Below are 13134 nucleotides of genomic sequence, written 5' to 3'. Positions count from 1 at the left end.
GATTGGCAATCTGAAATATCCATTTGTTTGGAGAATACTGAATATTTAAATGCTTCTTTCTTTGTTATAGTAAAAACTTTTGTGGAAACTGGTGAGATGGTGTCAGACTTTAGTATTACCTGTTCTAGAGGCAAGAGAATTCATTGATCCTGGGAGTTCAAGACTAGCCCGAGCAACACAATGAAACACACCTGGATCTCAATGTAAATACATAGATAGATAGATAGATAGATAGATAGATAGATAGATAGATAGATAGAGTACTTATCTTTATATTATTATAGTAGGTAGTGCAGATTGAAACACACAAGGAAAGAATTGAAACAATTGATAAACTTCATATACATTATTAATGGTGATTCTGATCACCATCATCAAAAAGTTTGACCTCAAATGTGAAATTCATGTTATACATTTGAAAAATGATTATGTACATAATAATGGGGTTTTTTTGTTTGTTTGTTTTTTAGTGTGGTTGCCAAAGGTGTAAGTAAAATTAATATATACTATACTTTGGGGGCTCTGATATGGACACAATTAAAATTCAAAAAACTCAATTACAAGGCATTAAATGTAAAAATGAGCTGGCTTTTTTCTTGGCTTCTAGGTCTGTGCCAAGCTATAAAATTTAAATTTGTTTGAGAATTGCCTAGAGCAGAAACATTTCAAAAGAAGCCTTCAACTTTCAGCAGAATGGAAGGGAAATTGAGTGAGTGAAAAGAAAAATGAAGTTTGTATAAAGCAACCAGGAAACATGTTGATTCACTTGTGAGATTTGGAGATCTCCAGAAAGGCAAAGCTTTACCATATGTTTCCAGGGCAATCACAGAAACAGCACAGAGATGTTACAGCTTATGTAGGCTGAAAGGGTGGAAGCATGGTAGGAGCTGGGTCTAGTGCATAAGATGGCAGACCTTGTAGGCTGACAGAGAGCCACTAAAACTGGTTCTGATGTCTTGGTTGCATATAGCATGACAATAGATTTATCATCAGCCACATGTAAAGGGCATCTATTGTCTCATCCAAGGTCAGTGTTAAGAATGTAAAAGCCTGAGGATCAAAAAGTGGTTGAGAAATACCATCCTTTAGGGAAGACACAAACAAAGTAATACAGATGTAGAGTGGCCCTGCATACAGACTCTAGGTTCACAGAAACTAGGCTCTTCTAAATGTAAGCTATGAAGTGAAAAGGGACTAGTTGGTCTCTTCTATGTCCTTGTGATCTGTTGGCAACCAACAGATCCTGGGTGAGAGGGAGACATGGTGCTTTGTTATGTATGCAATTCTAAATTCCCCCAGTTCTGATGGAGTTTTCCCAACTCAGGAGCTCATGGGCAGCTTGATTAACTTCTATGGGACACTCTACTGGCTGGTTTTGTGTGTCAACTTGGCACAAGCTAGAATTGTCAGAGAGGAAGAAACTTCAATTGAAGAAATGCTTCCATGAGATCCAGCTGTAAGGCATTTTCTCAATTAGTGATCAACGTTGGAGGGCCCAGCCCATTGTGGGTGGTGTCCTCTCTGGGCTAGTTCTCCTGGGTTCTGTAAGAAAGCAAGCTGAGCAAGCCTGGGAAATCAAACCAGTAAGCAGCTGCCCTCCATGGCCTCTGCATCAGCTTCTGCCTCCAGAAACCTTCCCTGTTTGAGTTGCTACCCTGACTTCCTTCAGTGATGAACAGCAATGTTGAAGTGTAAGCCAAATAAACCATTTTCTCCCTAACTTGCTTTTTGGTCATGGTGTTTCATCACAGCTTAACTAAGACAAATTGTTATCAGTGTAGTGGGATATTGCTGTGACAGACCTGACCATGTTTTTGGAAGGACTGTAGAAAAAGTTTGGAACTTTGGGCTAGAAGAACAAACAATTGCGTGTTAGGAGCTCTGTGGGATGTTCTGTGAGACCTTGGAAGGCAAGAATTTTGAGAGCAGTACAGAAGATGGAGCCTTGGCTTGGGAAATTTCAGAGGGAAGATTAAAGACTCTATCTAGGCCATTTGCTACTTTGACTTAAAATTCTGTGGTTCTGGTTAGCTGGGGCTGAAGAATCAGCTGTGATTAAAAATATACCAGAACTACTAAAGTGAAATCTTTACATTACTAGAACAATTGGTGCTTGTTAGCTGGAGCTAAGAAATTAGCAGTGATTAAGAAGAAACCAGCAGCACTGAGATGAAATTTTATGGGAAGTATTTCCTGAGAGCATAGAGAAGCTGTGTTCCAAAGGCACCCAAGGCTGTACCTCCTTGTGGCAGCAAGACTTGGTAATGTATACATGTCACTGAGGTGGTACTGATTTTGAAGGCATGAAGGGGTCATGGAGAGCAGCTGTGGCTTGCCACTCTGAGACATCATTGATGAAGGCACAGTCTCAGTGGCAGTTGAAAGCCCAGGATTGAAGGAGTCATGCAAAGACCCTGAGGCTTGGGACCATGAGGAAAGCCTATGAGAGGCTATTAGTGAAATTTTCAGCAAGGGATCCCACCATTTTGAAGAAACCAGTACCAAGGGATGACCACCAAGAACAGTAGCAGCAGTGGAATGGAGCCAGACAGAGCCTAGACGACAAGCTATGTATGCTGCAGAGGGCAGAACTGGAGACGTGACCACTGTCCTTCGTAGGAGTCCAGAAAAGCACAAATGAATCCCAGATAATTGGACATTGAGTTATTTATCCTGTTGGAATTTGATTTTTCTTGGGTCAGATTGTGATGGTTCACTGGTTCTTTGAAGAAGGTATTTAATTTTGATTGTGATTTTTTTTTGTTTTATTTTGTTTTGTTTTTTGAAACAGGGTTCCTCTGTGTAATTTTGGTGCCTGTCCTGGATCTTGCTCTGTAGACCACGCTGGCTTTGAACTCACAGAGATCTGCCTGGCTCTGCCTCCCAAGTGCTGGGATTAAAGGCATGTGCCGATGTAGTGGGTAGCCATTCCAGCTTTGATCTGGAAGTTCCAACCCCCATTGAGACTTCGGCATCTGTCATGCCTACAAGGCAGGGCCAAGGGAGGCGCCTGGAGACCTGAGATCTGGATGGGCGGCACACTCACTTGGTTCCGGGACCTTGGACGGTGAAGGTGGGCCAAGCAGAGCTCCAGAGAACACCCCAGAGAACACCGCTGGACTGCGATACACCTTCCCCAGACCCCGGGACCTACCGATCCCTTAACTTGTAAGTTACGCCATTAAATAAATCTCCTTTTAACTACGTGGAGTGGCCATAATAATTTCACCAATATCCCACCACCACCCAGCCCTTAATTTTGATTTTTAAAGGAGCCCAGAGCTGAAAGACTGAACATTTAAAAGAGATTTTGAACTTTTAGATAGGTTGGCTCTTTTAAAGAGACTGGAATTTTAATGTGTTTGAATTTGTAAAGACTGTGGGACTTTTAATATTATTTATGATTTTAATGTTATATCTTGGGAAAGAATAAGAAAGGAAGGGTTGTGACCTATCAGTGATGCTTTCATGTGTCAAATTGATAAGGGGTCAGTTGTACTGGATGGTTTTGTTAAGTCAACTTGACACAAGCTAGAGTCATCAGAGAAGCCTCAGCTGAGGAAATGCCACCATGAGATCCAGCTATCAGGTATTTTCTCAGTGATCAATCTATCAATCAGGGAAGGACCAGCCCATTGTGGTTGGTGTCATCCCTTGGCTAGTCCTCCTGGGTTCTGTAAGAGAGCAAGCTGAGGAAGCCCAGGGAATCAAGACAATAAGCTGCTGCCCTCCATGGCCTCTGCATCAGCTTGTGCCTCCAGAACCATGCCCTGTTTGAGTTGCTACCCTGACTTCCTTCAGTGATGAACAGCAATGTTGAAGTGTAAGCTAAATAAACACTTTTTCCACCAATTTGCATTTTGGTCATGGTGTTTACAGCAATAGAAACTATAACTAAAACAGACACTAAACCAAGTTCAAACTACTAAGGCGGGGGAAGGGGTTTGAGTGAAAGGGCTGATAGGAGTGGTGAGGGAATGCAGGAGAGTTCGGGGAACAGGGATCAAAATACGTAGTGTACACACATGGAATTGTAACAGAAAAATTTGCTCATAATGAAGAAATGAATGTCTATATAGGAAGGAACCTCAGAATGACTTTGTGTCATCAGGGGAGTACAGAGAATGACAGAGTTCCGGAATAGTGACTTGGAAGTAGTATGTTTAGAATACAAACAAGTCACTAAATTATTTTTTTTTCCATTATTCAAGCTAGTTCTACAAGTATTATTTGTAAGACTCACATAATTATCACGCAATTATGAATGGAATTCAGTATCCACACACATATATCTTTAGTTTTGTTTATTTCTGTGGATACAAGTTTCTTAAATTATCTTTAGTTAATTGAAGTCTGAACAAAAGGGCACAATGTCAATTTAACACCAGAGAGCATAAAAAACTGGAGTCTATTTGCCAAATCCTAGGATCACTTTATTGTCAAATTCCCGATTTTTGGACTCTAAAAAAATAATGCACATATCTTCTGATATCACAAATATGACCTTGCAAATTTAGCCAGATGCCACAGATCAGGTATTGTTCATTGAATTACATATTTATTTCATTTTGTGTTTGATATCTATGAAGAACAGAAGAACTAAATGAGAAGTCTGCCCAGTTTAGAAACCCGTCCCATCATCTTCACATGATTTTGCCTTTGTTCTAAATGAACTTTTCTTTAAACATTAGATCAGGCTGGACATGGTGGCACAGGCCTTTATTATCAGCACTTATGGGGCAGATTGCTGTGAGTTTGAGCCCGGCTTGGTCTACATAGCAATGTTCAGACTAGTCAGTGGTTTAACAAGAACAGCAGCAGCACAATGAACAATAACAACAAACCAAGCAGTAACATACCTAACAGTCAACAAACAATCAGGAATGAAATCTGTGTCCAAATATACTGACTTCTACTCTGGAAATATAATGATCTAATTAAGTCAGCCATGAATGACCAAATAATTTTGCCATCAAGGAGAGTTTACACAGCAACACTGTGTTTTCTATGCATAATCAAAATATATTTTTACAAGTGACTAATTTTGAAATGTAATGTCCTTATATACTTATTTATATAAAATGGATTTATCCACCTCCATGTTCCCAGTCTCTGTATGGATATTTATACCAACTACATTTAACTATCTTCAGGGCTAATATATACACTTGAAAAATATATTTTTTTACCTTTATGTGTGAAGTAAGTACAATATAAATGAGTGAGTATTTTAACTAAGAAGGTTTTATTTATTTTTTCCTATTTAAAAAATGAAACATCTAAAGTGAGTGCATAGACTCTCCAGAGAAGAATTAATTGCAAAAGCTTTCAGAAAAATCACAAGGAGATTTTTCCACATAAGCATGAAGAGGGTTAATTTCTCTCAAATTTACTCGTATTCAAGTTAATAGAGGCGATGTGGCAGCATCAATAAGATAATTTTACTCTTCTTGTTTCCTGAAGTGAAAGAATACATTGTATGCCTAGCAATTATAATAAAAGCATTAAAATTGCCAACAAATAAGACCTCTTAGGTACTCCTCCTTGTTATTGGAACAATGCAAAATTATTCATGTTCTCTTCTATCCCTGGAGCTTTTTCTTACGTAAACTTTTTTATTCAAGAGATTCAAAAATAAGGAAATGAATCCTTGGGAAAACTATTCTGAACTCCTAAGGATAGTTTAGATGATTTTTGTTTGTTTGTTTTCTCTCTTCCTTCCTTCCTTCCTTCCTTCCTTCCTTCCTCCCTCCCTCCCTCCCTCCCTCCCTCCCTCCCTCCCTCCCTCTCTTTCTTTCTTTCTTTCTTTCTTTCTTTCTTTCTTTCTTTCTTTCTTTCTTTCTTTCTTTCTTTTTCTTTCTTTCTCAAAACTCATCTCTTTTGGTTCTGAACACTTACAATTACCCTCATGTGTTACCTCCTGCCACTCATTTTCCCATACCTTACAGTAAAATGGTAAATGTTCCAAAGAGGCCCAGTAGCTGAGAAAATCATTACTTGTTGATTTGTGAGTGCTTAACAGAAAGCCTGCTCCAAGATTAGTGTTGAATAGTCCTGTCCTCAGACCAATACGCATATCAGCTGTGTGAGGATGATGAAAATGAGGTTCAGCAACCAAAAGAGCTTGAAAGGATCAAGGAAATGGGGTAACCAAGATTTTAGACAAAATCATTCTGCTTCAAAGTCCTGAGGAACTGCTTCTTAAGAAAACTTCAATTTCAGTTTTGATGTGAATACATTCTAGACTAGAAACAAACCCCAAACACATGGAGTTTCTTTGTAGATTGTATAGCGGTTTCACCCTGGAGGTTTTGTTTTGTTTTGTTTTGTTTTGTTTTTTTGGGGGGAGGCAGGGTTGGTTTGCAACTCTGTTTAAAACTGATGAGTTATGACCTTGTCAATAGTTCCTTGGTGGCTTTGTGTTTGACCCTATTATCAAAGCTATATAAGCCTTGCTGAAAACAGCTTGGAAAGATCCACACTTGCATTTGGAATTGACGGAATCCATTAAAAAATGCAAACATATACAAGTTTCATACACCCACAGACACAAAAAGCACTCATAAGGAGTAAGTAGGTGCAATAATGAACATCTCTTCTTACTTGTTCAGTTCAGCCCTTGTAGACTTATTTACATTTGTATGCTGCTATCTTCACAAACTCACAGACTTGCCCTTCCAAGATTGTTCCAACCACATGGTCTATCTCTCCATGTTATTGTCTCTTCTGCCTTTTCTGCTTGCTGTTTCCTTTGCTTAGGAAGGACTCTTCCCAGTCCCTCAAATGGTCAGCTTCTTAGCATAAACACCATTTCTCTGAGAGGTTGGGCCCAATGCTTTAGGTCATACTCCTTGGATCCAATTTGTGGAATACTCAAGCATTTTTCTCTGCCAACAATTCTAAGTAAATTTACCAGTGAGTTGCCATACATTTATTAGGAAAATGTTTTCAAAATACATCTAGGGTGTTTGTTGGGGAAAGAGAGGAGGAAAGACGTTAAAATACGCAAGTCTAATGCTTGTCAATTGGGTGCTCACAGGTGTCCTTACGGCAGCTGTGGGAAAGGCAAGTTTTTAAAAGACTCCAGAATTCTTTACTTCTTAGAGTGTAGGCAAAGCATTTTTTTTAGCCCAAAGGTAGGTTTGCATAGAGTCACAGATATGGCTCTTTAGACACAAGAGCTCATTGAAGTTGGTGGGGGTGGGATGTATTTTATTTCCCACACCCTGTCCCCATTCTCATTCACTTTCCTCCCATTGTCATTACTCCACTTTCCTCAGAAAACTCCTTGATATTCTGCATCATCTCTCATGTGTTAAGAAATTTGTGAATCTACATTTATGCTGAGTTCTCTATCAATACCCATTTCTTTATTTTTGTGTGTGTTAATTATTTTCTTTGTCTACTTTCACGTCCAAGGGGACAGTAGTTCTATTTATGTCATTCACCGTTAATGTTTAACATCAATTCAATGAACACTGGAGAAATCAATAAACTAAGCCATCCTGTTACAGTTGAATGAGATAGCTGTGTCCTCCTCTGCTCAGTCTCAGTAACACTGACATCGTCTCTTAATTTCAATCTACTCATTTCTTGTGCCTTTTCTCCTCTAAGATTCCTTTGCAAAGGTACATTTCCTGCTCTGACATCTTGGGGAAAAAATGCCATCTTTTCTCCTGTCAATCCACGTAGCTAGAGATACAGGTGGTATAATTGTGAGTCACTATGTGGGCACTTGGAACTGAACCCAGGTCCTCCTCAAAAGCAGCAAGTGCTCTTAACTGCTGAGCTATCTATATCCAATCCATAGAGTTAAATTAGTAAAGGTATAAGATCTGGACATCTAGGTTGTTTCTAGTTTCTGGTTGTTATGAATAAAACTGTTATGAACATAGTTCAGCAAGTATCCTTGTGATATGGTAGAGCGTCCTTCAGGCATATGCCCAGAAGCAGTAGATCTGGGTCTTGAGGTAGGCTGAGTCCCAATTTTCTGAGAAACTGCCATTTTGCTTCCCAACTGTACAAATTTGCACTCCTACCAGCAATGGAGGAGTGTTGCCATGCTTCCACATACTCTTTCATAGCTAGCATGTACTGTTGATTGTGTTTTTGACTTTAGCCATTCTGATAGGTGTAAGATAGAATCTCAGTGCTGTTTTGATTTGTATTTCCCTGATGTCTATGATGTTGAACAGTTCCTTAAGTGATTTGTTGTGGGATGTTCTGTATGTTAAATGTGTTGCTCTGATTGGTTAATAAATAAAACATTGATTGGCCAGTAGCCAGGCAGGAAGTATAGGCGGGACAAGGAGAGAAGAGAATTTTGGGAAGTGGAAAGCTGAGGCAGAGAGACACTACCAGCCACTGCCATGACAAGCGAGATGTAAGATACCAGTAAGCCACAAGCCACTTGGCAACTTATAGACTAATAGAAATGGGTTAATTTAAAATATAAGAACTAGATAGCAAGAAGCCTGCTGTGGCCATACAGTTTGTAAGCAATATAAGTCTCTGTGTGTTTACTCGGTTGGGTCTAAGCAGCTGTGGGACTGGCAGGTGAGAGAGATTTGTCCTGACTATGGACTAAGCAGGATTGGAGAATTCTCCAGCTATAGTGATTCTTGATTATTTGAGATTCCTCTGTGGAGAATTCTGTGTAGATCTGTACTCCATTTTTAATTGGATTATTTGGTTTTTTGATAACTAGTTTCTTGAGTTCTTTATATATTTTAGAAATGAGCCCTCTCTCAGATGTGCATTTGGTGAAGATGTTTTCCCATCCTGCATGCTGCCATTTTGTCCTATTGATAGTGTTCTTTGCCTTACAGAAGCTTTTCAATTCACAAGGTCCCATTTAAAAACAGTGGCAGGAAAGGATGACTTTGACTCTGTTACCTTCTTTTGGACTCTTCCTTGCTGCTGGTTGCCTCATCCAGCCTTAATAGGAAAGGAAATGCCAGAATTTGATATATCATGGCTGGCTGATATACAAGGGAAACCTGCCCTTTTCTGAAGAGAAAGAATGAGGAGTGGAGGGGGTGGGAGAAAAAGATGGAGAAAGGGACTGGGAGGAGAGGAGAAACTGTAGGAAACTGTGATCAGGCTGGAAAAAATGATAAATTAATAAAAGTATAAGATGTGGAGTATACTGCTATATATTTTTTTGGAGCTTTGCCACATTGTATAGTTATGGCATTGAGAAAACTTTACTCAAACATCAACCATAAACTAGAGAAAATTTGTGCATCTGGATATACAAACAGAGCATATTTGAATTATGTAAAGCATTAAAGAAACACTTTGTACGGCTAGGAGGTAACTCAGGGACAGAAGACCAAGTGTTTACTTACTATCACCAAGGTGATATATGCTTGGTATTGTGGTATATGCTTGTTAACTGAGCCAATTTGATGCTAGCCTAGACCACACCATTCCCTAGCCCATTTCAAAAATAAAAATAAAGAAGAAATATCTACTATCATTAATTTTAAATACAATTTTAGTGACCTCCTACACAGAGTCTGCAATTTTTCAATTTTGACTTATTTTTCAGCAACTTCTAGGAAGGAAAATGAATTGACTAGATTGTGATGTTTGAAGTTTTAGTTTTAGTCTTCTTATAGATTACATTGATGAAATAATTTTTCTCAGTAGGCATTAAGTTGTTCATGCAAAATGCACACCCATGAGCTCAGGAATGTTTGTGCACACACACACACACACACACACACACACACACACACAGAAAGAGAGAGGCTCATACACATACTGTCTCATATTATGAAAGTCTTTTTGCAGTTGACAATTCTCAGAGGATTGTGGTCATTGAAATCCCACTACAGTTTCAAATGCACAGGTGAGCAGAGTGCTTCTCATTATTATAATGTTTTTCTGAGGCACTGAAGAGTTCCCTTGATGGTTTCTATAGTTAAGGCGATTTATCTGTAATCTCAGGAGTGCATTACTATGATCACTTTCAAGTGCTTTAACAAGTTCTGAAGACTGCAAGACATTTTCATCACTAATTCACACTGTATTTTAAAACTTTGATTTGTATTCAATTCCATATGTATAATCATTTAATACAGAAACATTGTTTTTAACATATCTATGTCTGTTCCATTTGAATATTAGATGAGCTGACTTAATACAAGTTAATATATCCATTATTAAAGCAAAACCATTTGGATATCAGATCCTCTGTAACTTATATGTATTCAAACACCCAGGCACTAAACACTTGAAAAGTTTTATTTGAATGGTTATGGACACACAAGATGTCTACCCCATTCTAGCATTGTCTGATAGTTTGACAAACTGTATCTCCTTTCTAGCACCTTATTTTCCCATTGAGAAAGCAATAATTCTAGCATTTACTATTGATGTTGTTAAGAACATAATGGGCAAATTGTTAGGAACTACCAAAGTAGCTCAACATAACACATTGTTCAACTGATATGCAATTTATGATTTGCCTACTATAATTATTATGATATATCATAATATTCTAAAAGTCATTTTACTCATTGAGTGAAAGACAAAAGAAATGTAATTATTCTTCTAAGTATATAATTGTAGCAGAAGACAACATTCTATTCCAAATTTAACAGTGTATTGTGATTGTTGTTTATACTTAGAGTGAGGTTCATTTATAACAGGAAGGAGTATGATATAGAAACTTAAATTAAGAACCTTACATTTAATTTATATTAATGCTTATATATACTCAAGAAACAACCTGCCCAGCCTCTGATTTTAATCTTGAAGAGATAATGAACATTATCTCCATAAAACAGTAATTTTGAGATTAGATTATGAGATAGACACTATAATAGCGAGCATTTTCATAAATCTTTGCAAAATAATAAACTCACAATTATTATAACTGATAAAATGCATGAATTTTTAACTTTTGACATTTATTTTATATTCTTATTTGTTTTTTGTAGGTCACATATGGTTTATGGTTAGTGCTCATAAAATCTCTAAATACTTAGTAAATTTGTCTCTGAATGCCAAATCAAATCCATTTTATGGTTCAACATCAGTCTTTTGGTAGCGATTTCCTGGAAATATCATGATGCTGAGAATCTACAGGTTCAGAATTGAAAACAGGATTCTTTGTCCCCACATTTTCCATGGCTATCAGAAGAATCTGTATTTGTTTCCCTTAAATTGCAAAGCTTGATTTGTCTGTCAATAGGGATGAAGTCAAAACCACCAGGAGAGATTTATGTCCAAAGAGGTTCAGCAAATACGTACATTGAAAAATAAATCATATCCAAAAGTTTTTTTTTTTAATTTTTGTTTAATTGAAAACAGATTATTTTCTCATACAACACTTCCGAACACAGTTTCCCCTCTCTCTACTCCTCTCAACTCCCTCCCACCTCCACTCTCCCCAGAACGAATTCCTCTTCCCTCTGATTCCCCTCAAAAAAGAACAGGCCTCCAAGAGACAACCACCAAACTTGACAAAGCAAGATACCACAAAACTAGGCAAAAGCTATCACACATGTAGGAGTGGCCAGCCAACGTTTGGTTTAAATTGAGGCCCAAGCCACAAGAGGAAGCCAATATCCAAAAGTTTTAAAACGTACCTGAGGAAACCAGGAGACTTGGCCCCAATCTTCTGACACATTTCCATTTTGCTCATCTTGCTAAGGCCGGGTACAACTTTCACTAGGTCCACAAGAACAAACAGACAACTTAATACTTTGTAAACAAACTGTGGATCTGATGAATTCTATAAGTGAACCCCTAGGTATTTTCATAAATACATTTTACTGCCAAATTACGTTGTAATTCATTCCCTCTTGCTTTTCCTTAAAATGTTTCGAGTGGGATGACTGATGCTTTGAGAATTAATCTACAAACAAACTCAAATGATATCTCAGAGAAAGTCCTCATTTGTTGATGATTTAAACTCAAAACTTCTATGTGGTGTTTAAAAACCTGGTAAATACATTCCAACAAATGTGTCTACAACCCAATTATATCTCTATGCCTCATTGATCAGCATGTGTGGAGCAGAATTACAAGAATGTCAGCAGCTAATCTGTGTGTTGTAACTTTCAATCCTTTTCTAAAGAGCCTTGTATAAACTGGAATGGCACCTTTCAGAGCATGTTTCAATTAAATTCCAACACAGTTTAAATATAGTCATACCCTACACAAACTTCCTCATTTCTCTATTCTCCCCCTATCTATAACCCTCCACTTTTCATCACTATTAGAGCCAGGATGATATTCTCATTCACAAGGTTTGATAGCCTTTTTACTAAAAAAAAATGTAGAAAATCAGAGTTAAATCTGTTGATTGAAACAATGATTGATAAAATAGAAAGGCAGAAACAACAGTGTGTAGCAACAGAGGCAGAGAAGGAACCACTCACTACAGAGGCAACTGGGCCAAAAGGTGCTCAGAAGGCAGATGTTTAAAAAGTGTGTAAGTTAGGTGCCCAGGTATAACTGGAAAGGCTATAGATTGAATTTCCCTTAAGCTATCTGGATGGTGAACAAGTAGATTTTGCATTTGAGTGTTTAAAATTTGTTTATAAAGAGTACGAATGATGACTCAGTGTTTAAGAACACTGGTGAACTCTTCCAGATGACCCCGGTTCAATTATCAGCACCCATATGGCAGCTTACAACCATCTGTAACTCCAGTTCTAGGGGATCCGACACCCTCACACAGACATATGCAGGCAGAATACCAATGCACAGACAACAATTAATGAGTTTACAAATTTATAAAATATTTGCATGTGTACTGACATGTCTTGGGAATGAAAACCACAGATAATATGAAATTAATTTGATTCATTTGCACCTTATATACATAGCTTGAAGGAAATTTTATACAATATTCTTAATTTTCCATAGAAAAACATTTTATGATATGAACTTTTACAGCCATGGAATCCTATCAGCATATATTACATTATGAATCTGGAAATATTTGGAATTTTGTATTTTGGGATATTAGTGTTAAACCTGTATTGATATTTTGGGGTAGTGAACATGGAAGGATCTTTTCAGACGTTGTAGTTGGGAACTGATTGATTTGTGAGCTATCATGAATGACAGGCATTATGATTACCATTTTATTTGTTAATAAATTACTGAAATTAA

At 37.7% G+C, this 13134-nt stretch overlaps 1 long non-coding RNA gene across 1 annotated transcript in view; it reads right to left on the bottom strand.

Moving 5' to 3' along the window:
- LOC131910737 (uncharacterized) overlaps positions 1–13134 on the bottom strand; it is a 50047-nt gene that overhangs the window by 24082 nt on the left and 12831 nt on the right. Inside the window, exon 3 of the long non-coding RNA XR_009379206.1 lies at positions 11601–11682. This is a non-coding gene — a long non-coding RNA (uncharacterized LOC131910737). The remainder of the gene's footprint in view (positions 1–11600; positions 11683–13134) is intronic.

This window comes from Peromyscus eremicus, chromosome 5 (genome assembly GCF_949786415.1).
Source record: "Peromyscus eremicus chromosome 5, PerEre_H2_v1, whole genome shotgun sequence".
NCBI classification, from domain to species: domain Eukaryota; kingdom Metazoa; phylum Chordata; class Mammalia; order Rodentia; family Cricetidae; genus Peromyscus; species Peromyscus eremicus.
This window is presented reverse-complemented; position numbering and strand designations above follow the sequence as displayed.